Source organism: Schistocerca americana, chromosome 1, assembly GCF_021461395.2.
Source record: "Schistocerca americana isolate TAMUIC-IGC-003095 chromosome 1, iqSchAmer2.1, whole genome shotgun sequence".
In the NCBI taxonomy this organism is placed as follows: Eukaryota; Metazoa; Arthropoda; class Insecta; order Orthoptera; family Acrididae; genus Schistocerca; species Schistocerca americana.
Genome location: NC_060119.1, coordinates 1,057,573,122 through 1,057,585,807, shown reverse-complemented (window position 1 = coordinate 1,057,585,807; position 12,686 = coordinate 1,057,573,122). Strand labels below are relative to the sequence as shown.

The 12,686-nt window shown below is 36.9% G+C and overlaps 2 long non-coding RNA genes across 2 annotated transcripts; both read left to right on the top strand.

Moving 5' to 3' along the window:
• Positions 1–6,975: 6,975 nt before the first annotated feature.
• Positions 6,976–9,764, top strand: LOC124549678. Its single transcript, XR_006967714.1, has 4 exons — positions 6,976–7,089; positions 7,730–7,952; positions 8,946–9,128; positions 9,531–9,764. It is a non-coding gene; the product is annotated as an uncharacterized LOC124549678 (long non-coding RNA).
• A 270-nt stretch (positions 9,765–10,034) lies between these two features.
• Positions 10,035–11,881, top strand: LOC124549667. Its single transcript, XR_006967713.1, has 2 exons — positions 10,035–10,208; positions 11,762–11,881. It is a non-coding gene; the product is annotated as an uncharacterized LOC124549667 (long non-coding RNA).
• Positions 11,882–12,686: the final 805 nt, after the last annotated feature.

Sequence of the window (12,686 nt, the reverse complement as noted above, 5' to 3'; positions counted from 1 at the left end):
TAATGAACAACATGCCATCTCAACTATGGTACTGACTGCAAACTCAGTTGACCTACAATTAATGCTTATTTGCCATGATTACCAACGAATGGAAGCCATTCAATCATAAACCTAAACTGACGGACAGAATCTTTGCTGTTATGCAACACAGACAATGTATCGATTTAGTTGATAACAATACACACACAGCTGGCAGCACCAGTCCTGCCACGCACTGCTTCCAGCACCCGTCAAACCAATCCGACCGCGCCCGGTGGCTGCCTGCCGTGACGTCTAAGCCCTTACCCAGATGAGTGACCTCAGTCCAGCAGACAACCCAACAAACAACTGGCAACTGTGCTCCGTAGGGCACAGTCCCAACTACTGCTGCTATCACACATAATTCGGCGATGCCGCCCACAACTGTCGCCCGCTCTGTGACTACCCAAAAGATTTGCGCAGTTTGCAATATGTCCACTGAGTCACAATACCTACACATGTTGTCTTGTTTCATGCGTTGACGGTTCACCATACGCTGCTCCTATGAGGAACACCAGCAGGCTCTACATCCTTGACCTTGTCGGACAGTAATACTAGTTGATCAAATCCACTTCAGATGTTAGCACAGCTCCCTGGACTGCCAACACTACAGCCTACAGTTCAACGGCCATCCAGCTTCCTACAGGGAACAGTTCTACCATTAATATTTATGGTCCTGAAACAAGCACATAAAACCTTGCCTTCGAAACGACTTTCCTTCTGAAATTTCAAACTGCAGACGCAAACGACATCTTTCTTCTACATCTACATATATACTCCGCAATCCACCATACGGTGAGTGGCGGAGGGTACCTTGTATCACAACTAGCATCTTCTCTCCCCGTTCCACTCCAAAACAGAACGATGGAAAAATGACTGCCTATATGCCTCTGTACGAGCCCTAATCTCTCTTATCTTATCTTTGTGGTCTTTCCGCGAAATGTAAGTTGGCGGCAGGAAAATTGTACTGCAGTCGGCCTCAAATGCTGGTTCTCTAAATTTCCTCAGTAGCGGTTCACGAAAAGAACGCCTCCTTTCCTCTAGAGACTCCCACCCGGGTTCCTGGAGCATTTCTGTAACACTCGCGTGATGATCAAACTTACCAGTAACAAATCTAGCAGCCCGCCTCTGAATTGCTTCTATGTCCTCCCTCAATCCGACCTGATAGGGATCCCAAACGCTCGAGCAGTACTCAAGAATAGGTCGTATTAGTGTTTTATAAGCGATCTCCTTTACAGATGAACCACATCTTCCCAAAATTCTACCAATGAACCGAAGGCGACTATCCGCCTTCCCCACAACTGCTATTACATGCTTGTCCCACTTCATATCGCTCTGCAATGTTACGCCCAAATATCTAATCGACGTGACTGTGTCAAGCGCTACACTACTAATGGAGTATTCAAAGATTACAGGACTCTTTTTCCTATTCATCTGGATTAATTTACATTTATCTATATTTAGAGTTAGCTGCCATTCTTTACACCAATCACAAATCCTGTCCAAGTCGTCTTGTATCCTCCTACAGCCACTCAACGACGACACCTTCCCGTACACCACAGCATCATTAGCAAACAGCCGCACATTGCTATCCACCCTATCCAAAAGATCATTTATGTAGATAGAAAACAACAGCGGACCTACCACACTTCCCTGGGACACTCCAGATGATACCCTCACCTCCGATGAACACTCACCATCGAGGACAACGTACTAGGTTCTGTTACTTAAGTTCTTCGAGTTGATTTCCTCTGTCATTAGCGCAGCTACTAGTTTAAGCGGAAAGGCATGCTCATACAACATTGCACTGGTTGTGTGGTCTCTAGCTTCATCAGCCACACCCTCCCTCAGAAATGACGCAACATCTCCACATCTCTCCCTTATGAAGAATGGCACAGTTCCGATATAGAAGAACATTATCATCGCCTCCTCAACTGTGTCGGCACACTCTGACAGTTTCAACGAAACTAGTTTCGTTGCATCGAAGACTCCTTAGAATCTCTCTGCCTCCAAATGGAAAACAACATGCTTCGACCAGCGATACAAACAACACCCAATGTGCTTGCCGCAGCACTTCGTCATTTCCTCAACGTGCAACAAACCCCAGCTGTAGACAACGACTATGCTACGCAGCCACCACACAGCCTCAACACGACTCCACCTACGTCACTGTGGGTCCCACCACTTGCCCCAGCTAGCACTCAAGCTTATTTCAAGGTGGATATTGAGTTTAGGTTCAGTTGAAAATTCAAGATTGAAAAATCAACCTGTTACACAGCTTGTTTCAAGGTGGGTATTGAGTTTAGGTTCAGTTGAAAATTCAAGATTGAAAAATCAACCTGTTACACAGTTTACATCAAGCTGTAAAAATTTAGCTTGCATTAAAATAATTTTCCCAAGCTTGAAATAAACTGTAATTTCCCTGGAAGGCTGTAAAGCAGATGCGCGCGCAGCATAGCTTCCATAGACGTCCACGGGAAGCGCCACAAGCGTTTACAAGCCGTGACGTAAGGGTGTTGTCGTGTGTGACGTCATGACGGCGCGGAGTTTGGTTTGAGTGTGGCTGTCTCCAGTTCTGTTTTATCTTATTTTATTTACTTCTCTGAGCCTTGGTATGTTTACGGCCATTTTACCTTTGTGACGCGCGTTAATGGTTGTGGTTTGTTGACAAGTTTGTTTTATACTAGAAAACAGTTCGGTACGTTAATGTTACAAATGTTAAATATTACGTAACGTAAAGGAATACCATATTCTTTTACGTAGAAAAATTGAGCCTGGATACAAGTGAAATGGATTACCAGCTAAGAATACATATTACAAGTTGTTGAGCAAAAAGAGGTCATTTTAAACTTACTCTCTAATAAGTGGCACAAATAAATTAAAACTTAATGTTATTTTACCTTTTTAAACTCTCTCCTTTTTATATATGTCGCCCTATTACATTTGTTTACTTGTAAGTACTCGCGTGTCACACACCATGAATGAATAATCGTGAAGTGTGAAAAGTTTCTTTGCGAATACAAATAGTAATAACATGGTGAACGGGAAAAAGTACATCAAGAACCAGTCTTTATTTACGTAGCTTTGTCTGCTCTTTACTTTCGGTAATATGAAATTTCTTCCCGTTAGTATGACACTCTTGCATAAAGTAAACATACTCAAGAAATTCAAGTCAAAGAAGTCTTAAAGGGGTCGACACAAGCGTCCGATCCCACGCATCGGCTTTGACCCGTGACGTAAGGGTGTGTCGTGTGTGACGTCATGACGGCGCGGAGTTTGGTTTGAGTGTGGCTGTCTCCAGTTCTGTTTTATCTTATTTTATTTACTTTTCTGATCTGGTCGTTCTATCTCGTGAGATTTTTTTTTAATTTAAAAACACTTATTACTTATTTTAATTATCTGTTTCCTCCAATTTCTGTTTTAGTTTATTATATTTATCTTTCTGATCTGTTCGTTCTATCCCGTGAGATTTTTTTTAAAAAAGACAAAAAACACTAATCACCTACTGAAGCATCTTTACCTTCTATGGGTTGCAGGGGTTACGACCCCTGGGGAGGTGGGTGGGTATTCATGCATGGCTGTCTTCACTTACACGTTGTAGCTACACAAGGCGTCTAAATTTGTTTATATTTAGTTTGCCCCCCACCCAAAACACCCCATTTCCCGCGCTTGTCCCGTTAGTGTCATTAGGCGTCTTGTGGAAAGTGTGTGTGTTTGTTTTTGTTTCCGCCATATTTGTGACGTCATGGGTCAAAGCAGACGGGCGGGATCGGACGCTTCTATATTTCTTCTTAAAGTTGGGGCAACAGTAAAATCAGAGTTGCAGTCTGTTATTACGCCATCAGTCTTGAGAGATTTTGTTGAAGCTGTTAATTCTTTCATTGATGATGGACACAAAATTTGTGACTCATGCCTGGCAAAAGTTAAGCATATTAATTTTGGATCTGGGCTGTACTGTGAAGGATGAATCTATTGAGAATGATTGTAGCACTGTTGAGAAACCTTACCATATTCCAACATTTATGAACAACAGGGGACACTTCTCATTTGACTAGAACTTTTAAAAAATCTTAGTTTATTGTGAATGTTTGTACCTTTTTAATGTTGTATTTAGCTTAAATAGTGTGTGTTTAGTTGCACTACATATTGCAATTTAATATTCTATGCAAATCATACAACAGACAATTTGTCCCACCCATAACTATACAGTTATATATAGTGTCATGGATTGGTGCAGCCTAATTCTTTTTCTAATAGCAACATGTTTCTTTAATAGACGAATGTAAGCTTCATTTGTATGTGGCTTGGCTGAATTGTGGACACTATCAAAGCAGAAATATTGTTCGGATGTCAAAATTGTTCAGTTCTGTGTCAGATTTGTCCCACCCATAGCACTGGTATTATGTATTGCATTACAGACAGTTCAGTATGTATATTTGAACACTGTATTTTTTTGGAATGAAGAGTATCAATTTGTTGCTTAAAACAGAAACTTCACTTAAAATAACTTGAGATTCCTAAATGTAAACATGAAAATACTAGCATAAATTAGTACAATGTCCCATCCGTAATGCTGGCATTGCTCTAAAATTTGCAACGAAAGCATGGTAGTTAATAAACAAATTTATACATGCTTAAGAGACGTTTTTGATTTTATTTTTTCAAATATGGATTCTCTATAGACCTGTATTAAATAGTAATTCAAGTTAATATTCCATCATGTAACCTTAAAAAAAAAATTAAATGTCACCAACAAATTCAGTTTATGAATGCTGAATAATAATAGCTCTATTTTTTCCTCCCTGAGACATCCATTGCTTCCATATGTAATTTTCCTTATTTTGTCAATCCCAACTAAATTATTCTGTTTTATTTCAGGAATGTCAAACAGGAAACTGTTCAATTCTCTTTCTCGGGAGGGGAAACGGAAACGGCTGTTGAAGCTTTATGAGAAAAGTGTAGGGCACTCTGCTGTAGCTGGTGAGAGAGATGTTTCCAATGATCCAAATCCTGGGAGTCAACTTCAACCATTATCGTGTAATAGTGCCACTGCATCATCATTTAATAGTGAACCTTCTGAAAGTAATGATGGGGCCTCAGCATCAAACCAGGTTTTTGAGTTGTTGGATCAATATCCTTTATCATACGGTTCAGACAGTGATGACTGCTTTGATTCCAAGTTTCAAATGGAAGAGCTCAAATCTGAATTAGCTAACTGGTCTGTTCAGTTTAGCATTACAAATGTGGCATTGACAGTTTTGTTGTGTATTTTTCGATCACATGACTGCTTTAAATCTCTTCCATCAGATGCAAGAACTATTCTAAAGACTCCAAGATGCATTCAAGTAAAAAATGTAAGCCCTGGCCAGTACTGCCACATTGGTATTTCAAACCAGTTAAAGAAAATGTTTGCTAGTGCACAACATATTTTCAGTTCTTTACAGCATATTGATTTAATGATTGGAATTGATGGATTGCCTGTATTTCACAGTAATAGCGGTGAGCTGTGGCCAATTTTAGGCTCTGTATTAAATATTCCATCCTTGTCATCAACTGTTTTTCCTATTGGCATTTATTTTGGATTAAAGAAACCCAGTAGTTGTTTTGAATTTCTAAATGATTTTGTAGAAGAAATTGTTGGCCTAATCAGAAATGGTTTAATTTGTAATGGCAAAAATATAGCTGTCAGGGTCAAGGGAATTTGTTGTGATGCCCCTGCCAAAGCTTTTATTTTAGGCATTAAAGGTCACAACGGATATTTCTCGTGCACCAGATGTAAACAGGAAGGGTCTTTCTTTGATAATAGGATGACTTTTCCTATATTTGACAGTCTGCCTTGTACCCATGGGGGATTTATAAACAAAGAATTCAATACTGGTGACACCCCATTGACCACCATCCCTAGTCTGCATATGGTATCATCTTTCCCACTTGACTATATGCACTTAGTGTGTTTAGGGGTAATGAGAACAATGATTTATGTTTGGATGTTTGGACCTGCCCCTTTAAAACTACCTAGTAGGATTATTGATAGTATAAGTTCTAATTTATTATCTCTAAAAGCAAGCATTCCAGTAGAATTTTGTAGAAATCCCCGAGGTCTTGATGAAGTGAAAAGATGGAAAGCCACAGAATTTAGGCAGTTTTTGCTTTATACTGGACCACTTGTATTGTACGATATTTTGTTGCCTGAACAGAAAGAAATTTATAACAACTTTTTATCTCTCCATATTGCCATGACCCTACTCCTCAGCAAAAAATTTTGTTATCAACACCAGGAATATGCCAAAGGTCTTCTTCTTCATTTTGTACAAACTTTTCAATCATTATATGGGCAGAAGTATATAACACACAATTTTCATGGACTGATTCATATTGCTGATGATATATCAGAGTTTGGCCCTTTAGATGGATGCAGTGCCTTTAAATTTGAAATTTTTTTATTTTCTCTGAAGAAATGTGTTAGAAAAGGAAATAAACCTTTGCAGCAAGTTGTGAAACGTTTAGCTGAAATTTCTAACTCCACCATTAGTCCAGTCAGTGACAATGAAGTCAATAAACTTTATCCAATTTTCGAATGTCAACATTATTCCGGACCTGTTTTTGATGGTTGTAATCCTGATCAGCAGTACAACACAGCAAAATTTCAAAATTTTAAAATAACTACATCGACTCCAAACTCATGCTGTATGATGAATGATGGAAGTATTGTTATTGTTGAAAACTTCATCTATTCCAATTCCTTGTGTACAATGGTCATTCTTAGTAAACAGTTTATGACTGTTTGTGATTTTTTTGGACTCCCTTTTTGTAAAAGTTCAGATGTTAATATTACTGTTGTAGGAAATATGTCTGATGTACACATAAGGCCAGTCTCTGACATTAAGGAGAAACTGGTGCTTTTAACACTAGGCAGTAAAAATGTAACACTACCTCTGCTGCATACATAAGAATGGACTAATACAAGTGATAAACAATTCAGTTCTACAGGATTTTCTGAAAAATTATCAGGAAACAAACTAAAAACTTTGGGAAACATCCAGAGTTTTATTCATCCACAAATTTATCCAGGTAATAAGAGATGTCATGTATTTTATTGTTTGTTGTGTAATTTAATAATATATTGGACTAAGAGGTTATTTTATTCTATTTAAAAATGTTTTTAAAAATCAATACTGTAAATATTGAAAAGTTCGGGGACCTAGCTAATTAGATACTAATTTGGTCCAAATTTTGAATTGTTTTATTGCCATTCTGAAAAATTATCTGGAAACAAACTAAAAACTGTGGGAGACATCCAGAGTTTTATTCATCCAACTATGCTCATTCATCACTCTCACTAGTCATGCTCATTCAGTGAACATATTAACCATGTGCTTATACTTTACCAGCTGATTATATTTTTAAAAGTTCTGTTGTTTGAGTTTAGTTTTGAAATTTATCTCCATACATCCAGTATTAAAATTCTGAAATTTTAAACCCAAAATAAAAAATAAAATACTTAAAAATATAACCAGTTACAGTATATAACCTCCCTCGTGTCTTAAAATACTATCCTATAAATTTAATTATTTACTATAGGTATGTTTAGGTATAATGAAGTACTTAAGGTGTGTGCATGAGTACACACAGACAAAGTCTGAAATCAAAGTCAATCATTCAGATATTTTGTTCATTTTAATTACTGATGTTTTGTTTTTATATGGGTTAGGAAATGGAGCTGACAAATGAAAAATACAAATTTGCCATAGTAAAATTTCCTGAAGAAGATGATGCTCTAGGAATAATAGCCTTATGCTGGATTCAAAATGATGGGAGCACATGTTTATACCCACCCGTGACCACTGATAGCAAAAGAAATAAATTATTGAGGAAAGAAGCCTTACCATTACAATCCTGGAGTTCTCATAAGATATCTTTAATGTAAAAATATGGTAAGTAAACTGGTTTTAAATACTATAGGCTTAATTTTACAATAGCCGACACATGCATAGCTCAGACTCGACCAATGTTGGCAACAGCACTTTCTTCCCAGGAATATTGTTAGCCAATAGGGTGATAGAAGACAAGGGTATTACATCGAGAACCTGTCAACCATAGAGGAGGAACAGTGTGAATTCACTTTTCAAAATGTGCCACAAATTCAGAGTGCTATGTTAAAACAATGTTGCCAACTTTCTGCACTATGCATGTCGGCTATTCTGAAATTTTACCTTACCTAATCTAAGTAAATCCTAATGTCATTTGATCTCAAGAATCTAATGTTATTAAAACTCAGTTACATATAGTTTGTCAGTTTGAGTTTTTTTTTTCCTTTAAATCTAAGTCACATCATATAAATTTATATCTAAGCTTGTATAAGTGCGAGAAATAGAAAAATTGTATTATTCACAGTTTAGTTTTTGGAAAAAACCTTCTTTTTGAATTTCCTACAATTTCCATCAAAAAACATGTATTTTATTTTTACATAGGTCAAACTGTGTAAAGTTCACTTTCATAAAACAGTTTTAGTGATGCAGTACATTTGAATTAGGCCTATAGTTACTTTGGGCCTGTTGTAGCAATTTAATGTCATGCAGTACCAGTAAATGTATTTATGCTTACTGACAACTGTTATTGCCACCAATAGCTTTTGACAAGGCTATTTTCTGTATGAGATGAAATTGCAGTTAGGGCTGTACACAAATTAAATTTATTCTTTGTATGAATTGTAGCAACATACAATGATGCAAGAGAGCATCTTCGAAAAGCTGAAGAAACATCAAACCTCGAAAGTGAAGAATAAATTGGGGTGAAGAGAAAAAGGAAGGCAAAAGACATAATGTTGCCAGGAGAAGAATCGAGCGATGAAGATTACTTGCCGAAGAAAAAATGTAAGACCAACCGTGTCACAGTTCATCCTTATCCATCTCTTGATTCTTTTTCAGCTTCATTCTCATCCTCACCATCTACTGGTATGGAAGTTCGTGAAATGTGGTCTTCCATCCCTCCAAATTCATTAACTCCTAGGCCTAGTTCATTCTCCAATGCCAAAATTCCTCCAGCACCACTTGCTTCAGCACCACTTGCTTCAGCACACTGCCCGAGAAAATAAAAATCTGCACCACTGGGTAAGTTTTTGTGTTATTTCTGTTAAATAATATTAGGCCTAGCAGTGAAACCCATTTTGTGTATAGTGTTTTCTTTTATATAACTAGCCTCAGTGACCAGCTTTACCTGCCTGTTTCTAGTAGCAATAGTGTGAAGTGGGTCAGCACAGATACTTATGCCAGAATGTGTGTAATACAAAAACTACTACCTTTTTAAGGCATGTTCTAGGGAATACACATTATGTGTGTTATATATTTCAATTTAAGCATAGAAATTTAAATACTAACAATTTTTCAATTAATATTAATTTTCTGAAACATTTTTTGGGTTTAGTGGCTGCAAAGAAATTTAAATCAAACGTAGATGCTATTACGCTTGCTAAATGCTAAGTAAACTTGAGCAATCATCCACCTATGTTGCAGATGTTGAGCGGATCTGGCTCATTCTTGGCCAGTTACAAGCTGCAGCAGCTAGCCAGTCTGAGGAAATCTCTCAGCTGAACAGAAAAATTGACCTGTTATTGGCTCGAGGATGTGTCAACAGTACTTATCAGGAGGCGGATGAAAGTAATGAGCAGGCACTAAACAGTCTCCCTTTATCATCAATGGAAGAATTTGATGAATTTGAGGAAAAATTGAAACAACAGGAATTCAAAAGTCTTGTGGTAATTTGTCCAAATATTATTTTATCATAAACATTTAGCAATTTCGTTAATGATCCTTGCTAGAAAACAGACTTTTTGACTTAACACGAGGTATCGCACTCATCTACACTCGCAATTCATTCATATTTATTTAAAATATGCACTCACATGTGTTGCCAGTGTCTTAATATGAAAATATTGGATTATTTGTATTGTTTTGTTTCTTGAAGAATCTTAATGATATAACAGCTTCATCAAGAAAATTTATATTTTCAGATGAAGTTACTTGCAACCCTTTGTGGTAAAGATGCAAAATTGTTAATGTTCAATTGTATGAAACGATGCCTGACATCAGAGATAGGAATGAAGTTTTCATATACAGGAAGGCCTCCAAAAGACAAGACGAAAGAAAGGAAAAGAGCTTTCTGTTCAACCATGCTTTGTGCAGCAATTCAAAGTAAGCAAAGACTTAAAAATATGCTGGTTTGGTTTATATATCGTGCACATTTTTTCCAAATGCGAACTTCAAATTTGTTACTTCAAAATGTTTTAAACACTAATATATAAACACAAGTATATGGACAGTGTTATGCATCATGAGACCAAGTGCCATTACTTAACATTTTCGATGTGAGCGCATTTAGTACTGTTAAGTAGGTACTTGCGGTGAGATTTTTGTACTAAGATAAAGAACACTAACCCTTCTTTGGTCCAAAAAGTTGAGAAACATTAATAAATACATATATTTTAAGGGAATGCAGACTTTAGGTTCCATTGTGTCACATATGACATATGGTGCTTCGACTAGTGATGCATAACACTATTCATATAGCCTTCCCAAAAAAGATAGATAATACCTTAATATAGGCCTCAACAGAATTAAATTTTCGGGAAGAATACAGATTAGCATTGGCATGGTTTTTGTGAAATTTGGTCAGATTCCACCTTGTGGATCCACCCCATTGGCCTTAAAAGTTGCAGTGTTTATCTTATGGAGAAAAATTTGTTTTGATTTCATCATATTATTTGGATATTTCATTTAAGTTAAGAAAACAACTGATGAATTCATACTTTTAGTATTATCAGGAAAGTAGTTATGTTTCATTGATGTTCAATGGGTTGGTTGTTATTAATCAGATGTTTACAGAGTTTAGAGAAATAACAGCTTATTTGAGAAGAGCATTTTCACAATGCTATGTGCACAATCCTCGTTGGTGAAAATCAATAGTTTACAGGCTGGCCTGATACAGTGGCTTCATAATTGTAAAAGTAATTTTTGTTCCAGTGTAAATCTCTAACACTTTCCACTACTTTTAATGATAAACTCACTTATGTTTTCAGGTTCAGTCAGAAAAATATTTCCTTTGACAACCGAAGAACAGTTTAAAACCAACATAGGACACTGGCTTCAACAGTCAAAAAACAGAAGTCAAACCCCACGGTAAGACTACACTAAATTACAATCGGTGATGGCTTAATTTTGTTGTTCCCTAGGTGAAATAATACTGCAAGGCCTACTGGTACTTCTTACTTTTATTGTTATTTGTAATGTGGCTAAAATCTAATAAAAGGCTATATTAAAATATGACAAGGAGAACATTTTTTGTTCTTTTACATTGCAGTTCCACTTAACTGGTAATTTCTTAAATTCATTTCGATGTCATCTTTTATTTTATTTTGATTCAGTTTTACTCACCAAAAAATAATTGTGGATAGAATAAAATGTCTACATTTTTCTAAACAGTAGTTTCCTTATAAGCTTACAGTATGAGGTGTGTATGATTTCAGGTAATTGTTTCTTTATAATTCAGATTAAATGGCCCTGAAACTATTAGAAATAGTGATGTGTGGCTTCTTCATGAAGTCATCGCAAAATTACCCAAATGTCATCTTTACTTTAAAAAGTTATTTTTCTGATATGGGGCATAAATTATATTTAGGTTGTTTAGTTTCAACTTTTTACATTTTTTATGTTTAGGAATGGCTAACATTTTCTTTTACCTGTTACAGGACCATTATACCGGCAGAAGCCAGTGATTTTTGATCCTGCTTTGGTCTGTGTGCTGGGGCCGGAGGGGCTTCCGAATAATTAAATTTTAAACAGTTTGAAAATAAAAAATTTTAAAGATATATGTCTTCATAATTTTTTCACACCATTTCCATTCTGATATTTATTTAATTAATTAGGTTCAATAAATTCAGATTAATATTTGTATAGCTTAAAACAAGCCGTAAATACCAGGCTGTATTCCACGTGTGTAGATACAGCCGGAGCCAAGCTTGATAAGTCAAGCTTGAAATATAGCTTGAACTCTGCCAACTTTGATGTTTGTTTCAAGCTTGAATCCAGCTAACAGGCCTGAATATTCTAGCTTTGATCAAGCTTATATACTTGAACTTTACAGCTGGAAACAAGTTTGAAACCGGCTTACTGTGCTATCTGGGGCACTACCTTCGCATACCATCAGGGTCATTAACACGCTACTTGCACACGTGCACTCTACTCCTCTCCTATCCATTCTGCATCATTCACCACCCACAGCTCCTCCAGATGTGGATTTCCCCCCCGATTTGCCGTCACAAACGGTACAGTAAATCGAATCCTTACCACACCAGGGCCTTTGGTTCGTCACAGACTACTGTGGTTTCCTTCTGATAAACTTTGCACAGTGAAGTCAGCATTCAATGAACTTTTAGAAACTACAATTGTTAGATCCTCTGGCAGCCCATAGGCTTCACCCATCAAGCTAGCGCCAATTAGAGACAGAACTCTTCGCTTATGTAGCGATTACAGAACCCTTAATCCACACATTATTATCGACTGTTACCCAATACCTAACGTGTCATGAAATATGCTATTCACACCGCTTCAACCACACGCAAGCTATGTGCCGGACATCCATCATGTTGGAAATACATTGCCATTCTGTCATGC